At 46.6% G+C, this 16,305-nt stretch overlaps 1 long non-coding RNA gene across 1 annotated transcript; it reads right to left on the bottom strand.

Moving 5' to 3' along the window:
- Positions 1–10,220: 10,220 nt before the first annotated feature.
- On the bottom strand, positions 10,221–12,976 carry LOC123131668 (uncharacterized). Its single transcript, XR_006464268.1, has 6 exons — positions 12,759–12,976; positions 12,444–12,671; positions 11,956–12,187; positions 11,578–11,840; positions 10,629–11,160; positions 10,221–10,540 (listed from the first exon to the last, which is right to left on the bottom strand). It is a non-coding gene; the product is annotated as an uncharacterized lncRNA (long non-coding RNA).
- Between the last annotated feature and the right edge of the window lie 3,329 nt (positions 12,977–16,305).

Below are 16,305 nucleotides of genomic sequence, written 5' to 3'. Positions count from 1 at the left end.
AGGAACGAATGTGAGAGGGCGAGAGATGATGGGAACGAACCGATCAAATGGGTATGCGTGAAGTGATCGAAGGGCATTAGGGCAGCACGGCGACCAGTCAAAATTTGGGTCACCTGGCCGGCGCTTAGCGCAGCCTACCATTGATTGCGTACGTGCGAGCGTAATTAGTATAGGTGTATGAAGAGGAATAGTTGCATCGTGATGACCTGTACCTACAGTTGATTTCTTGTGCCTTTCGCAGCGAATCTTCTTCTGCTTATCATATCGACCGTTCCAGCGGAGTACTAGTATCGCAAGGAATGGACAGAAGAGGCATCGTTTGTTTGTCTGTATGCCGTCGGTTTTTCGCACCGGGAGCTTCGAAGCAACTGCACCAGAGCTAGCGCCGGGAGCCAGTCGCGAACGCGACCACGCAATTACACCATGATTCTTCCGTGCACGCGGACACACATGGACAAGACGATTCTTCTTCACTCGTGCAAGTAGGAGTACATAGCAAAGAGTAGTAGCTAATCTCCTTCACCTGCACGTACCTTTCTCCACAGCCGAATGAGTGGCACACGCGCACGCGCTGTTCCATCCTTTGCCCGCATACAATACAAGAGCTATCTCCTTCCGGAATTGGTCCGGGCCGGGCTAGCTATAGACGACGACGACGTCGTGGAAGAGTGGGTCGTCTCGTGGTGAGCACGTCCGTGGCCCAGCAGCTTGCCTCCTCAAGATGGGGCATCCGGCAGCTCGCAGGTCGGCATCGGCGGCTCCACCTCGGCCGAGAGGGATAGACGCCGTTCTACCAACGCACTACTCTGGCCACGCAAGATGACGATGGCGGCGTAACAGGGCGGAAAAGGACGTGGGCACGTGACCGGGATGGGGCAAGACAAACTAGGAGCTAGCAACAAGACGGCGCGCAGACACATCCATCAATCTCCGAATGATATTCTTGGGCATAGTACTGCGGGTGACAAGCTTGACCTTGCGACTCGATGCCCGTCCCCGTGCGCAGACGACTGCCCTGCTTCTTTCTTTGGTCGTTCCTCCCCGCTTGCCTCGAGGTTGCGTCATGCTTTTCAATTTCAGTTCCAGATATATGTCACTGAAATTCAGATTTCGGTTTTCATTTCGACCGAAGGACCGAAATTCTCGCGATATCTTCTTACTACCTCCGACCGAGTTTAAAAGGCCGCCAGACCAAAACGCTAGCAGCTTCCCTTCCAAATGGTTGGTGATGACATTCAAGACTTGCAATGCCGTCATGTTGCCTATCTCTGCTGGGATTGCCAAGGTGAGCCGGTTAAGGAAGAGCAGAGCACTACGCCCCTGAGATGCCTGAGCTCCACCAAAACGAGATGGGTATTGGCCCCGTCAGCCAGTTCACAGACAAGTCTAACTGATTCAGGTTTACCAACTCACCAAACTCTACTGGGATAGAGCCAGTGAGATTGTTGTTGTAGAGATACAAGACTTGTAGATGGGTTGCCTTGCCGAGCTCCGGAGGAATCTTCCAAGTAAATGAGTTTCCCTGTGCTTGGAATGATATGAGCTTCAAACGGCTCGTGAACAACGATGATGGAATTTGGCCAGTGAGTTTGTTTGTCGAAATGCCAAACTCTTGCATTTTGCGAATCCCAGCCAAAGTTTGGTGGCAGGACACCGCTGAGTTGGTTCTTGGACAGCCAGGGCTGGCCTAGGCCATGGCAAAAGCTGCAGTGGCTTAGGGGTCCAACTTAAATAAGGGCCCAATATATCTACATACTTCAATAAATTACAAAACAATTGATTGCAGAACATAAAATAAACATTGTTATGGGGTGGACAGGGGGCAAATCCCCCCCCCCCTCACACACACACGCTTCAACACGTTGTACTTATTCAATAGTTATTTATAGTTAAATACATATATCTCATAATTATTATTTGCATCATATAATCACACATAGATGGTGTATTGAGACTTCATTTGCTAACTATTTATGTTTATGTCTTTATAGTTTTCATGATACATATACAATTTATATTGTTGAATGTATATATGTTACGCTGTTGAGGTTCATTGTGCCTCAATCACACTAGGGCGTTCATACTGCTAGGACCGTCCCTGTGGATAGATCAACGAAATTGAGATTGCCAAGGTTACCCAGTTGTGATGGAATAGTGGAAACCAGCTGAGTCCTCTTAAGGTCATGGCATGGGCATCGGCGAGAACTCGCGATAGTCCTTCAGATTGGTGAGGATGTTGGAGCTCAGATCGAAATGGACAATCCTTGGAAGCCTGCTGAGCTAGTATGGGATGTCACCGACGAAGTTCATCGAGCCACGGTGGAATGGAGCCATTGAAGACGTTGCTGCTGAGGTTAGAAGCAAGATCGTGTTAATTATGTGGCAGGCGTGGAACCTGAGAAACACCGTTGTAGTTCAGGGTGGACACGGTCCGGGCCGGTCCGGTCCCTGACCGAGCCTCGCTTTTGACCGGCCGTGGTTGGCCCGGCCCGGACCGGACCGAGGTTGCCTGCGGTCCTGTTTCTCTGGACCGGACCGGCAGCACCTAGGCTCGGTGAGGACCGACGGGACCGAATGGACCGGCTACTGTTCGTGCCTGGGAGTGAGATGGGATGTTTTTAGAACTCTTTGACGGTAAATTTGACCCTACAAATCATTAGGTTGCAAAAGAAGTTCAAATGGACAAAAAATAAGCAAGTTTGCAAACTCCCAAATTTTCAACTGAAGAAAGATGCCAACTGAAGAAAATTCAGAGAAAGCACAGAATTAAACAACTATGGCGGAAAAGGACGATGGCGGCGTAACAGGGCGGAAAAGGACGTGGGCACGTGATCGGGATGGGGCAAGACAAACTAGGAGCTAGCAACAAGACGGCGCGCAGACACATCCATCAATCTCCGAATGATATTCTTGGGCATAGTACTGCGGGTGACAAGCTTGACCTCGCGACTCGATGCCCGTCCCCATGCACAGACGACTGCCCTGCTTCTTTCTTTGGTCGTTCCTCCCCGCTTGCCTCGAGGTTGTGTCATGCTTTTCAATTTCAGTTCCAGATATATGTCGCTGAAATTCAGATTTCGGTTTTCATTTCGACCGACGGACCGAAATTCTCGCGATATCTTCTTACTACCTCCGTCCGAGTTTAAAAGGCCGCCAGACCAAAACGCTAGCAGCTTCCCTTCCAAATGGTTGGTGATGACATTCAAGACTTGCAATGCCGTCATGTTGCCGATCTCTGCTGGGATTGCCAAGGTGAGCCGGTTAAGGAAGAGCAGAGCACTACGCCCCTGAGATGCCTGAGCTCCACCAAAACGAGATGGGTATTGGCCCCGTCAGCCAGTTCACAGACAAGTCTAACTGATTCAGGTTTACCAACTCACCAAGCTCTACTGGGATAGAGCCAGTGAGATTGTTGCTGTAGAGATACAAGACTTGTAGATGGGTTGCCTTGCCGAGCTCCGGAGGAATCCTCCAAGTAAATGAGTTTCCCTGTGCTTGGAATGATATGAGCTTCAAACGGCTCATGAACAACGATGATGGAATTTGGCCAGTGAGTTTGTTTGTCGAAATGCCAAACTCTTGCATTTTGCGAATCCCAGCCAAAGTTTGGTGGCAGGACACCGCTGAGTTGGTTCATGGACAGCCAGGGCTGGCCTAGGCCATGGCAAAAGCTGCAGTGGCTTAGGGGTCCAACTTAAATAAGGGCCCAATATATCTACAAACTTCAATAAATTACAAAACAATTGATTGCAGAACATAAAATAAACATTGTTGTGGGGTGGACAGGGGGCAAATCCCCCCTCCCCCCTTCACACACACACACGCTTCAACACGTTGTACTTATTCAATAGTTATTTATAGTTAAATACATATATCTCATAATTATTATTTGCATCATATAATCACACATAGATGGTGTATTGAGACTTCATTTGCTAACTATTTATGTTTATGCCTTTATAGTTTTCATGATACATATACAATTTATATTGTTGAATGTATATATGTTACGCTGTTAAGGTTCATTGTGCCTCAATCACACTAGGGCGTTCATACTGCTAGGACCGGCCCTGTGGATAGATCGACGAAATTGAGATTGCCAAGGTTACCCAGTTGTGATGGAATAGTGGAAACCAGCTGAGTCCTCTTAAGGTCATGGCATGGGCATCGGCGAGAACTCGCGATAGTCCTTCAGATTGGTGAGGATGTTGGAGCTCAGATCGAAATGGACAATCCTTGGAAGCCTGCTGAGCTAGTATGGGATGTCACCGACGAAGTTCATCGAGCCACGGTGGAATGGAGCCATTGAAGACGTTGCTGCTGAGGTTAGAAGCAAGATCGTGTTAATTATGTGGCAGGCGTGGAACCTGAGAAACACCGTTGTAGTTCAGGGTGGACACGGTCCGGGCCGGTCCGGTCCCTGACCGAGCCTCGCTTTTGACCGGCCGTGGTTGGCCCGGCCCGGACCGGACCGAGGTTGCCTGCGGTCCTGTTTCTCTGGACTGGACCGGCAGCACCTAGGCTTCTTTGAGGACCGACGGGACCGAATGGACCGGCTACTGTTCGTGCCTGGGAGTGAGATGGGATGTTTTTAGAACTCTTTGACAGTAATTTGACCCTACAAATCATTAGGTTGCAAAAGAAGTTCAAATGGACAAAAAATAAGCAAGTTTGCAAACTCCCAAATTTTCAACTGAAGAAAGATGCCAACTGAAGAAAATTCAGAGAAAGTACAGAATTAAACAACTATGGCGGAAAAGGACGATGGCGGCGTAACAGGGCGGAAAAGGACGTGGGCACGTGACCGGGATGGGGCAAGACAAACTAGGAGCTAGCAACAAGACGGCGCGCAGACACATCCATCAATCTCCGAATGATATTCTTGGGCATAGTACTGCGGGTGACAAGCTTGACCTCGCGACTCGATGCCCGTCCCCGTGCGCAGACGACTGCCCTGCTTCTTTCTTTGGTCGTTCCTCCCCGCTTGCCTCGAGGTTGCGTCATGCTTTTCAATTTCAGTTCCAGATATATGTCGCTGAAATTCAGATTTCGGTTTTCATTTCGACCGAAGGACCGAAATTCTCGCGACATCTTCTTACTACCTCCGTCCGAGTTTAAAAGGCCGCCAGACCAAAACGCTAGCAGCTTCCCTTCCAAATGGTTGGTGATGACATTCAAGACTTGCAATGCCGTCATGTTGCCGATCTCTGCTGGGATTGCCAAGGTGAGCCGGTTAAGGAAGAGCAGAGCACTACGCCCCTGAGATGCCTGAGCTCCACCAAAACGAGATGGGTATTGGCCCCGTCAGCCAGTTCACAGACAAGTCTAACTGATTCAGGTTTACCAACTCACCAAGCTCTACTGGGATAGAGCCAGTGAGATTGTTGCTGTAGAGATACAAGACTTGTAGATGGGTTGCCTTGCCGAGCTCCGGAGGAATCCTCCAAGTAAATGAGTTTCCCTGTGCTTGGAATGATATGAGCTTCAAACGGCTCATGAACAACGATGATGGAATTTGGCCAGTGAGTTTGTTTGTCGAAATGCCAAACTCTTGCATTTTGCGAATCCCAGCCAAAGTTTGGTGGCAGGACACCGCTGAGTTGGTTCATGGACAGCCAGGGCTGGCCTAGGCCATGGCAAAAGCTGGAGTGGCTTAGGGGTCCAACTTAAATAAGGGCCCAATATATCTACAAACTTCAATAAATTACAAAACAATTGATTGCAGAACATAAAATAAACATTGTTGTGGGGTGGACAGGGGGCAAATCCCCCCTCCCCCCTTCACACATACACACGCTTCAACACGTTGTACTTATTCAATAGTTATTTATAGTTAAATACATATATCTCATAATTATTATTTGCATCATATAATCACACATAGATGGTGTATTGAGACTTCATTTGCTAACTATTTATGTTTATGCCTTTATAGTTTTCATGATACATATACAATTTATATTGTTGAATGTATATATGTTACGCTGTTAAGGTTCATTGTGCCTCAATCACACTAGGGCGTTCATACTGCTAGGACCGGCCCTGTGGATAGATCGACGAAATTGAGATTGCCAAGGTTACCCAGTTGTGATGGAATAGTGGAAACCAGCTGAGTCCTCTTAAGGTCATGGCATGGGCATCGGCGAGAACTCGCGATAGTCCTTCAGATTGGTGAGGATGTTGGAGCTCAGATCGAAATGGACAATCCTTGGAAGCCTGCTGAGCTAGTATGGGATGTCACCGACGAAGTTCATCGAGCCGCGGTGGAATGGAGCCATTGAAGACGTTGCTGCTGAGGTTAGAAGCAAGATCGTGTTAATTATGTGGCAGGCGTGGAACCTGAGAAACACCGTTGTAGTTCAGGGTGGACACGGTCCGGGCCGGTCCGGTCCCTGACCGAGCCTCGCTTTTGACCGACCGTGGTTGGCCCGGCCCGGACCGGACCGAGGTTGCCTGCGGTCATGTTTCTCTGGACTGGACCGGCAGCACCTAGGCTCGGTGAGGACCGACGGGACCGAATGGACCGGCTACTGTTCGTGCCTGGGAGTGAGATGGGATGTTTTTAGAACTCTTTGACAGTAAATTTGACCCTACAAATCATTAGGTTGCAAAAGAAGTTCAAATGGACAAAAAATAAGCAAGTTTGCAAACTCCCAAATTTTCAACTGAAGAAAGATGCCAACTGAAGAAAATTCAGAGAAAGTACAGAATTAAACAACTATGGCGGAAAAGGACGATGGCGGCATAACAGGGCGGAAAAGGACGTGGGCACGTGACCGGGATGGGGCAAGACAAACTAGGAGCTAGCAACAAGACGGCGCGCAGACACATCCATCAATCTCCGAATGATATTCTTGGGCATAGTACTGCGGGTGACAAGCTTGACCTCGCGACTCGATGCCCGTCCCCGTGCGCAGACGACTGCCCTGCTTCTTTCTTTGGTCGTTCCTCCCCGCTTGCCTCGAGGTTGCGTCATGCTTTTCAATTTCAGTTCCAGATATATGTCGCTGAAATTCAGATTTCGGTTTTCATTTCGACCGAAGGACCGAAATTCTCGCGACATCTTCTTACTACCTCCGTCCGAGTTTAAAAGGCCGCCAGACCAAAACGCTAGCAGCTTCCCTTCCAAATGGTTGGTGATGACATTCAAGACTTGCAATGCCGTCATGTTGCCGATCTCTGCTGGGATTGCCAAGGTGAGCCGGTTAAGGAAGAGCAGAGCACTACGCCCCTGAGATGCCTGAGCTCCACCAAAACGAGATGGGTATTGGCCCCGTCAGCCAGTTCACAGACAAGTCTAACTGATTCAGGTTTACCAACTCACCAAGCTCTACTGGGATAGAGCCAGTGAGATTGTTGCTGTAGAGATACAAGACTTGTAGATGGGTTGCCTTGCCGAGCTCCGGAGGAATCCTCCAAGTAAATGAGTTTCCCTGTGCTTGGAATGATATGAGCTTCAAACGGCTCATGAACAACGATGATGGAATTTGGCCAGTGAGTTTGTTTGTCGAAATGCCAAACTCTTGCATTTTGCGAATCCCAGCCAAAGTTTGGTGGCAGGACACCGCTGAGTTGGTTCATGGACAGCCAGGGCTGGCCTAGGCCATGGCAAAAGCTGCAGTGGCTTAGGGGTCCAACTTAAATAAGGGCCCAATATATCTACAAACTTCAATAAATTACAAAACAATTGATTGCAGAACATAAAATAAACATTGTTATGGGGTGGACAGGGGGCAAATCCCCCCTCCCCCCTTCACACACACACACGCTTCAACACGTTGTACTTATTCAATAGTTATTTATAGTTAAATACATATATCTCATAATTATTATTTGCATCATATAATCACACATAGATGGTGTATTGAGACTTCATTTGCTAACTATTTATGTTTATGCCTTTATAGTTTTCATGATACATATACAATTTATATTGTTGAATGTATATATGTTACGCTGTTAAGGTTCATTGTGCCTCAATCACACTAGGGCGTTCATACTGCTAGGACCGGCCCTGTGGATAGATCGACGAAATTGAGATTGCCAAGGTTACCCAGTTGTGATGGAATAGTGGAAACCAGCTGAGTCCTCTTAAGGTCATGGCATGGGCATCGGCGAGAACTCGCGATAGTCCTTCAGATTGGTGAGGATGTTGGAGCTCAGATCGAAATGGACAATCCTTGGAAGCCTGCTGAGCTAGTATGGGATGTCACCGACGAAGTTCATCGAGCCACGGTGGAATGGAGCCATTGAAGACGTTGCTGCTGAGGTTAGAAGCAAGATCGTGTTAATTATGTGGCAGGCGTGGAACCTGAGAAACACCGTTGTAGTTCAGGGTGGACACGGTCCGGGCCGGTCCGGTCCCTGACCGAGCCTCGCTTTTGACCGGCCGTGGTTGGCCCGGCCCGGACCGGACCGAGGTTGCCTGCGGTCCTGTTTCTCTGGACCGGACCGGCAGCACCTAGGCTCGGTGAGGACCGACGGGACCGAATGGACCGGCTACTGTTCGTGCCTGGGAGTGAGATGGGATGTTTTTAGAACTCTTTGACAGTAAATTTGACCCTACAAATCATTAGGTTGCAAAAGAAGTTCAAATGGACAAAAAATAAGCAAGTTTGCAAACTCCCAAATTTTCAACTGAAGAAAGATGCCAACTGAAGAAAATTCAGAGGAAGTGCAGAATTAAACAACTGACGGTGTCGGTGTGCAGGTGCAGGTTGCAGCCATTACATTCCCCATGTCCTCCAGCTTCGTGGTCGACGGCGGCGAGCCAGCGGGAGGAGGTGGTCGACGATGGGCAGGTGGAGATGGACACGGTCGATGTCTCGATGTCGGCGGGCAGGAGCAGTCATTCCGGCTCCTTCACTCATCATCCCCCCGCGTGCAGGTGCATAGGAGGAGGTGGTCGTCGATGAGACGATGACAACACGAGGAGCTGCAGGTGGTCGACGATGGCAACGGCTGCCGGCGGCGGTGGCGCTCCCTGTTTGAAGGAAAGTAGGTCGGGGAACGTGGGGTGGGCCTTTGCCCTAGCGTAGCGACTCGCTGTCTAAGAATACACTGCTGGGCTGCGCCCCTGGGCCAAGTATCTCGGTCCACCGAGCTGGCTCGGTCAAAAACAGGACCGGACCGACTTATTTTTGGGCCTGTTTCTGCAGACCGGACCGGTCATTTTCATCAGCAGGCCAGGACCGTTCGGTCCGGTCCGTCGCGGGCCGCGAGCCGGGCCAAAAGCCCGCTCGCCACGTCCAGGCTGAGTTGTAGTAGATGGTGATGGGCAAGACATAGTCTCAGGAACATTGCAGTACCTTATTAGAGCATGGTTAATAATAGAGCCGATTGATAGTTGTAAACTATTGCCATGTCATCTATAATCAATGTAAGACTAGTCACAATGGAAGTAACTTAACTAGTAACATCACACATTTCAATACAAGATTACTTATGTGGCAGCTAATTAATGAGGAGAGAGGGGTTTGTGATAACTTAGCTAGTTACTATAACATCACACATTTCAAGGCATAATGAGTCTATAGTCTAATAAATGCACTCTTTCATGATACCACTCATATGTTACTACCCACTATGGAGGTAGTAATATAGACTAGTAACATCGGCAAGTTACTACTCTGTTACTCCCCACTGTGAGCAGTCTAATAATTAACATGTATAGTAGTCAAAAATTCATTTCTGAGCACGAGCTCAGATGCTCCTGATATCTACACCACAAACTCATCTCTAAATCTGTGTCAGTAAATGTATTTCCTGACCGTATATTACATTTTATAGCCAGGTGCAGGGGCACGGAACAGGTAGCCGTTCGACGGCTCAGTCCCTTGTCTGAGCCCTTCCCGTCGCCCCCATTCACTAACGGCCACTAGACCAGCTCCTCATAAATGCATCTCTCAGCCTCGCCCCACACCGATCTAGCTGTAAGCCTGTTTATCATAGTACTACCAGTGGACCTGTATGTTTGTGTAAGGATCTAGCTGTTGTTAACGAAGCTTGTTTCCCACACTAAATAAATTTTATCTGATTTTCAACTTGGACGTCGGAGAAACATATCTTTTTTTCAGTAACCACCTTATGTCTCTCGGATATCAATGATTCTATCCCTCAACTGATATTGTGTAACTGCGGGATTACATCATTAAGCAGTCAAGCTTCCGAAATAGTGCAAAAAGATGGTTTTAAAAGAACAGTGCCAAAAGACAAAATCAAGATATAGTCAACAATATGATCCTTTGGGAAATATGACAGGGCGATGATTACTAAGCTTTAATTAACCATGTTTTCACACAATTTTCGTTACCTAAGATCCATCAAATGCACCTAATACATTGGCAGGTATTAAATATGTACTCCATGGTAAACAGTAACACAACAAAATCATGTCCACTCAACAATATCATAACACATGGGAATGGAGTCTTGCTGAGCCTATGCGGAGCAGCAGCTGCTGTTCTGCTGCTGTATGGGCTGCCCTTTCATGTGAACATGGACAGTAGATTTCCTCTCCGTGGCAGATTGGCTCGTCATTCTGCAGGCATGTAAAAATTTCAGTAGCAAGTAAATCCTTCACTCGAACAGAAGGCAAGACTAGCAGTCCACATGGAAAGCATGCCCACCAGATTTTTAGAAGGCAGCAGAAGTAGTCATAAGAGGAGATAACTGCATGATCTGTCCTTAGCCATCAGAAAAACTAAAGCCAATACCTAAATAAACTGTTTGTGTCAATTATGAACTCTGCAGAATTAATGTAATGAAAGGCTCCATGGGAAGTATTTGAGAAATTGTTCGTCATTGCTCTTGCTTGCAGTTTTTCTTCCGAAAAGCAAGAAATTATTGCTCTCTCGGCTTCTCTTGATCATGCACACAACCCAATAAAAAGATGAGCATATCATATTTTTTAAACCAGTAATGCAAACATATTGGACGGAATTCCCAAAGCCTTTCTTTTTCACAAGAATACAGGTCATTCGATGAGATCTAACATTTCAGAGAAACTGGGAAGAAAAAAGGCCTCTAAAAGTGTGTAGCTCCTGGTTATCTTTTCTTCATTTCTGATGACATATTTAAGAAAGTTCTCTCCACATTGATGGATTCCGTAGCATAACTCTCAAGAAAATTCATTCCTAATGATTCCGCAAATGCCTGAAACTAATCATTGATATTTTAGTCACTTCATTATATATTTGAATAGAAAAGATCAGAATCACATTACGAAGAAGAGTATCAAGAACAAAGAGGCAAGCCAACCTTTCAAGCATGAAACAAGTTGAGAGTGTTTTTTTTGGTGTGTGCCAATTAGCAATACGTTGTTCTGTCCATTCAAGTATAACAGGTAAGCTCAAACTAAAATGGCGGTTAGATGTTAGCCAGTACAGAAATCACATTATTTTCTAAATGTAGATAACAGCGAGCCGTGAAAATGATAAGTTCAGGTCAATGGCTAAAGTGAAACTGTGAACCAATTCAAGCGATCCTAGAGTACTATATTACTACATCTGAGTAAAACAGTTCCAAAAAGACGGCGTTGAGTGTCACAAGATAATACGGGTGTCCATGAGGGCTTACAATGATTCCATGCAGTCCCCGGTAGTAAGTAGTAACTGCTTGTTATTGTCTTGAACCTTTCAAGACCCGCATGTCCCACTGAGAAAGGAACAGATCATCGCTACAACAACCGGAGGAGTGCATGAACACAGGTAGAATTTGTAAGGCAATGCTGACCTAGCCTCCAATTGTTCATTCGTTCAGAATTATGACTGCTCGCCAAGCATGTATAGTCTAAGTTGTACAGTAACCAGAAGTACTTGGGGAGTACATTGGCCCAATCCCTGCATATTTTCCAACAAACAAAATGTCAAGACTACCACACACACAGATACCACAGGACGGCCATGCCTCACCATTTTCTCAAATATAACTATGTAAGCAGAGTTCAGTAGGCACCGAGCAACCGCAGACTATCTCCTCCATGCATTTTGTCCTCTCAGCGTTGAGCCTGATCTTATCATATCTAATTCCGAACCCGATCTCCCAAGTGTACAAATTGTAGAAATCATATGCCTCGCCCGAGCAAGTGCAGGTCGCACTACACTCTTTGTCGGTTCCTCTGCATAATTGTGAGCACTCATCCCAGGGACAAGGTGTCTGGTCTGGTGGTGCACTACCGAGCTGTAACCTGAATTTTCCAAATGTACAAATTCAGTCCAGTAGTTTTAGTTCAGCAATACCAACATGCAAGGACTGTCGTCTGCCAGTTAAAAGAAGATAATACTTAGGAGCAGCTACCATGCTTCAGCTAACCAGATCATATAGTGATTTTGTGAATGGTTTCAAAACTAAAATGAAGTGTGTCAAGCATATTTGTAATTTGAAGAAACGTACAGACGGTGGGAATAAATACAGTTCAACAGCAGGAGGATTTGGGTTCTGACCTTTTTGTCCAACCAGAGGCCTCGGGGTCAGTTGACTGCCCCGACCGAGTCAGAGAAGCATCAGGACGCCGGCGCACTTCCCGTCCTGTTGCCCGCAACCAGACCCGGCATTTGAGTCCGCAGGGACGGCGCGGCTGGCTTCGCTTCTCAGGAACAAGGCCAGAGGAACCGGATATGGGTGTTCAAGATAGTCCTCGAACTCCTCCCCTGAAACAAGACGGCGATGGCCTACGGACATGCCTGCCGTCAGATTTCTTCCACCGGTATGGCAGCTTACCGACAAATCCGCAAAACTTATAGATCTTCAGAACTAACCTGTGGACGACATCGAGCAGGAAATCGAGGCCAGCCTCTTCCATCACGTGGCCGCCGGTGCAGATCGAGCGCCGCCGGTTTTGGGGGAAGAGAGGGGGGCGACGAGGGTTTCCTCTGTTCTGATCCGTGGCTCGGTTGAGATGAGAACGTTCTGGTCCACGGACCAGAACGCACACGCGCGTCCTCCGTTCCCCCGATACGATCTGGGCCCACGAAAGATGCACTGTTTCCTAACGTATTACCGCATACACTCCTTTTTCTATATTCCGTGTCAGACGCGACAAGCTGTTTTGTTCGCATCCCGAGCGAGGAATGCACGCCGGCGATTTTGGGAGCAGCTGAGCTCGGGCACCGAATCGCCGTGTCCGTATAGTAGTGGGCTACAAAGTACTACTTTTTTGCCATATGGTTCACCATACACTCCCATATCACTTCTTGGAGTCCGTGCTATAGCCAGCTGTAAATCAATAGCCCGCTTCTCTTCTATCTACTCTTCTCTTTCAACCAACTCAGCAAAAATATAATATTAAAGTCTTATAACCTGCCTACGTCATCTTTAATTATACTTGCTCTTAGGCTGCATGCTGAGCTGCTGGCTACTGCATGGGATCCTATGGAGGATTCGGACAAAGGTAATCTATCACTGTCCCCAGTCAGTCTGACAGTGGCATCTCCTCCGATGCCTAATCATTGGGCTGCTCCCCCGTTAGGAAAGGCCAAATTAAATACTGATGAGGCGTTTCTAGGGGAAACAAGTGACACATGGGGAGGCGCTATGGCTAGGGGCCACATGGGCCGTGTTTTCGTGTCCATTGGACGGCGCTTGGCCCGATATAGATCAGTGGAACAATCGGAAGGTGTGAGAGCAACTAGTTAACGAGCGCTCCTTCAGAAGCCTCGCAACGATCAGTGCCATTTGGCGCTCTCAGCCATTCGCCACGTGTCGCGCTCTGGACGCTACCGCCGAATTTTTATTTTTTTATTTTTTCACACGCGTTTTCGGCTTTTTAAACGGTTTTTTCCTGGTTTTTTTTTACCGTTTTGGTCTTTCCCCGGTCTTCCTTAGCTTTTCGATCAAAAAAAATTGAAGCATGGTTGTGCTTTAGCGAGAGTCACGGCCTTGCCTTTCGGAAACGGAAAAAAATGCGTTTTCTGTTTTTTTTCTTTTGCGAGAGTCACGGCCGTGCCTCTCGGAAAGGGAAAATTAAAATGCATTTTTTTATTTTTATTTCTTTCACGAGAGTCACGGTTTTGCTTTCGCGAGAGGTACGGTTGTGCTTTCACGAGAGTCACGGCCGTGCCTCTCGGAAAGGGAAAAAATACGCGTTTTCTGTTTTTTTTTTCACGAGAGAGTCACGGGCGTGCCTCTCGGTAACGAAAAAAAATACATTTTTTGTTTTTTTTCTTCCACGAGAGTCACGGTTTTGCTCCAACGTGAGACACGGTTGTGTTCGCGACAGGCACGGGCGTGCCTCTTTCGGAAAGGGAAAAAACAGTGCTTCTGGTTCCGTTTTTTTACCGGGTTTTTTCGTGAAAAAAAAGTTCGTCAAAACCTATCAACATGGGATCTAGTTTTGAAGATCTCGACGCGAGGAATCCAATGGTGAAAACAGTTTGAGATTTGAATGCACGGTTTAAGAGATAAAAACGTTTTGAATAAATGAATCTAGAAAAAAGAGAAAACTCACATATTGCAACAAGTGACGCGCTGCAATATCACCTGTCCATTGAAAAGCTTTGCAAATTCTGTCAGCCCAGGAGAGTTGCAGCACCTTCTCGAAATCACTAATTAAGAAGTACTTATTACAAAGAACACTTCACTTTCCCAGGTTACGACAAGTGGCCCACTGTCGCGACAAGTGATATTTTTTAGCAAATGATGAAGTGTTCTTTACAATAAGTATTTCTTAATTAGTGATTTCAGGAAGGTGCTGCAACTCTCCTGGGCTGACAGAATTTGCAAAGCTTTTCAATGGACAGGTGATATTGCAGAGTGTTGGCTGTGCATTGCAGGCCGGCATGATCAGTAGGTCAGCTTGCCACACAACCCTAGCAGACGTGAGGAATCAGCTTTTTACTTTCTCTTGCTCGGAAATCAGCTTTCTACTTTCTCCCGCCCATGAGCTCGCCGCCATTGCGAGAAGATCCGGCGATTTCGGAATGATTGCTGACGTCCCAGCTGACGCGAAAGCGAAACACGAGAGATGAGAGTGTCTCCACCATGGTCCTCATAAGAAAAGAAAGAAAAGGACCTTGAATTGGATGAAGCCCTATGGGCCTTTTATGAGCGTTGGTGCAAGGCTCATAACAAGGAAAATGACCATGCCGAGATGGCTCACCGGTTCAAATTATTCAGACGTTGGGCAAAGTTGCTGCACCAATGGAACACCTGCCTTCCTCCAGATCCAGAGGAAGCAGCCACTTGCATTCAGAAAAGAGAAGACGTCTAATTACTGGACCTGTCTACCTGGCGCCCGAGCGCCCGTTCGGGCCAGCGAGCGCCCTCCCCGAAAGGAAAGTCGTACCGCGCGCCGTGTTAGGACAGCCCAGAAAAGGAAAAACCTTCCGCGCGCCAGCTCTCACTTGCATTTATTAGGGATCAAAAACTTTAAAAATTTGTAACTTTTGATTAGAATGTCAAAATTCAAATGCGTTTTCACCGGTGGGTTTCTCGCGACGAGTTCTTCGAAACTAGATCCTGTATGAGTAGGTTTCGATGAACTTTTTTTTAGCAACTCTGTGTGCTACAGAGGCAACTTTAGTGCTATACAAAAGCAACTCCTTTTTCCCAGTATGACTACCTATCAATGGAGGACCTTATAAGTCGGTTACCATGACTATCAATTGAGTAGTTTCACCTCTAAATTGCCTAATATAAAGACAACTCCAAGATGGATCACCAAAACGCCCCAAATATCAGGATCGGCCTCTCTAGACACTTTTAGCCATCCAATGAGTCCAACTACTATCAGACATGTAAAAAAGGTTTGCTTCCCCATATGAGTTCGTTGCAGTAAAAAATAGCATGCATTCTCTATGCAAAAGTAAAAAATCATGCATCAATTTTGCTATGATTTCAGACAACTCTCGTAAAATTTGAAGCAACTAGTGTCATGCATTAAGAGAGGGGTTGCTGCCCCATAAGCTCCTTGCAGTAATATCAGGCAACCCTTGTGCAAAAAAAAATCACAAAAACAACAAGTAGAGACAACATATATAGGTGGCACTAATGTATATATATTATTTAACATAGGCAACTGTAGTGTGATTCATGGGAACTATTTAAAAAACAAAAATGTGTTCCAGGCATTTTTATGCATTTGTTGATGTGAACTGAGCTGCTTCATATATATATATATATATATATATATATATATATATATATATATATATATATATATATATATATTCCGATGCAACTTAATCTACTAATACAATATTTTTTTAGAATTACTTCCTATCCACCTCTCCTCGCCCGTTCCGGTTGCCTTCCTTCTTCATATTCATCGTTTCATCAAAAACAAATCTGAAAAAACCATGGGTACCT

Source organism: Triticum aestivum, chromosome 6A (genome assembly GCF_018294505.1).
Source record: "Triticum aestivum cultivar Chinese Spring chromosome 6A, IWGSC CS RefSeq v2.1, whole genome shotgun sequence".
Lineage (NCBI taxonomy): Eukaryota > Viridiplantae > Streptophyta > Magnoliopsida > Poales > Poaceae > Triticum > Triticum aestivum.
The sequence above is the reverse complement of the archived record's forward strand: the minus strand, read 5'-3'. Positions and strand labels throughout refer to the sequence as shown.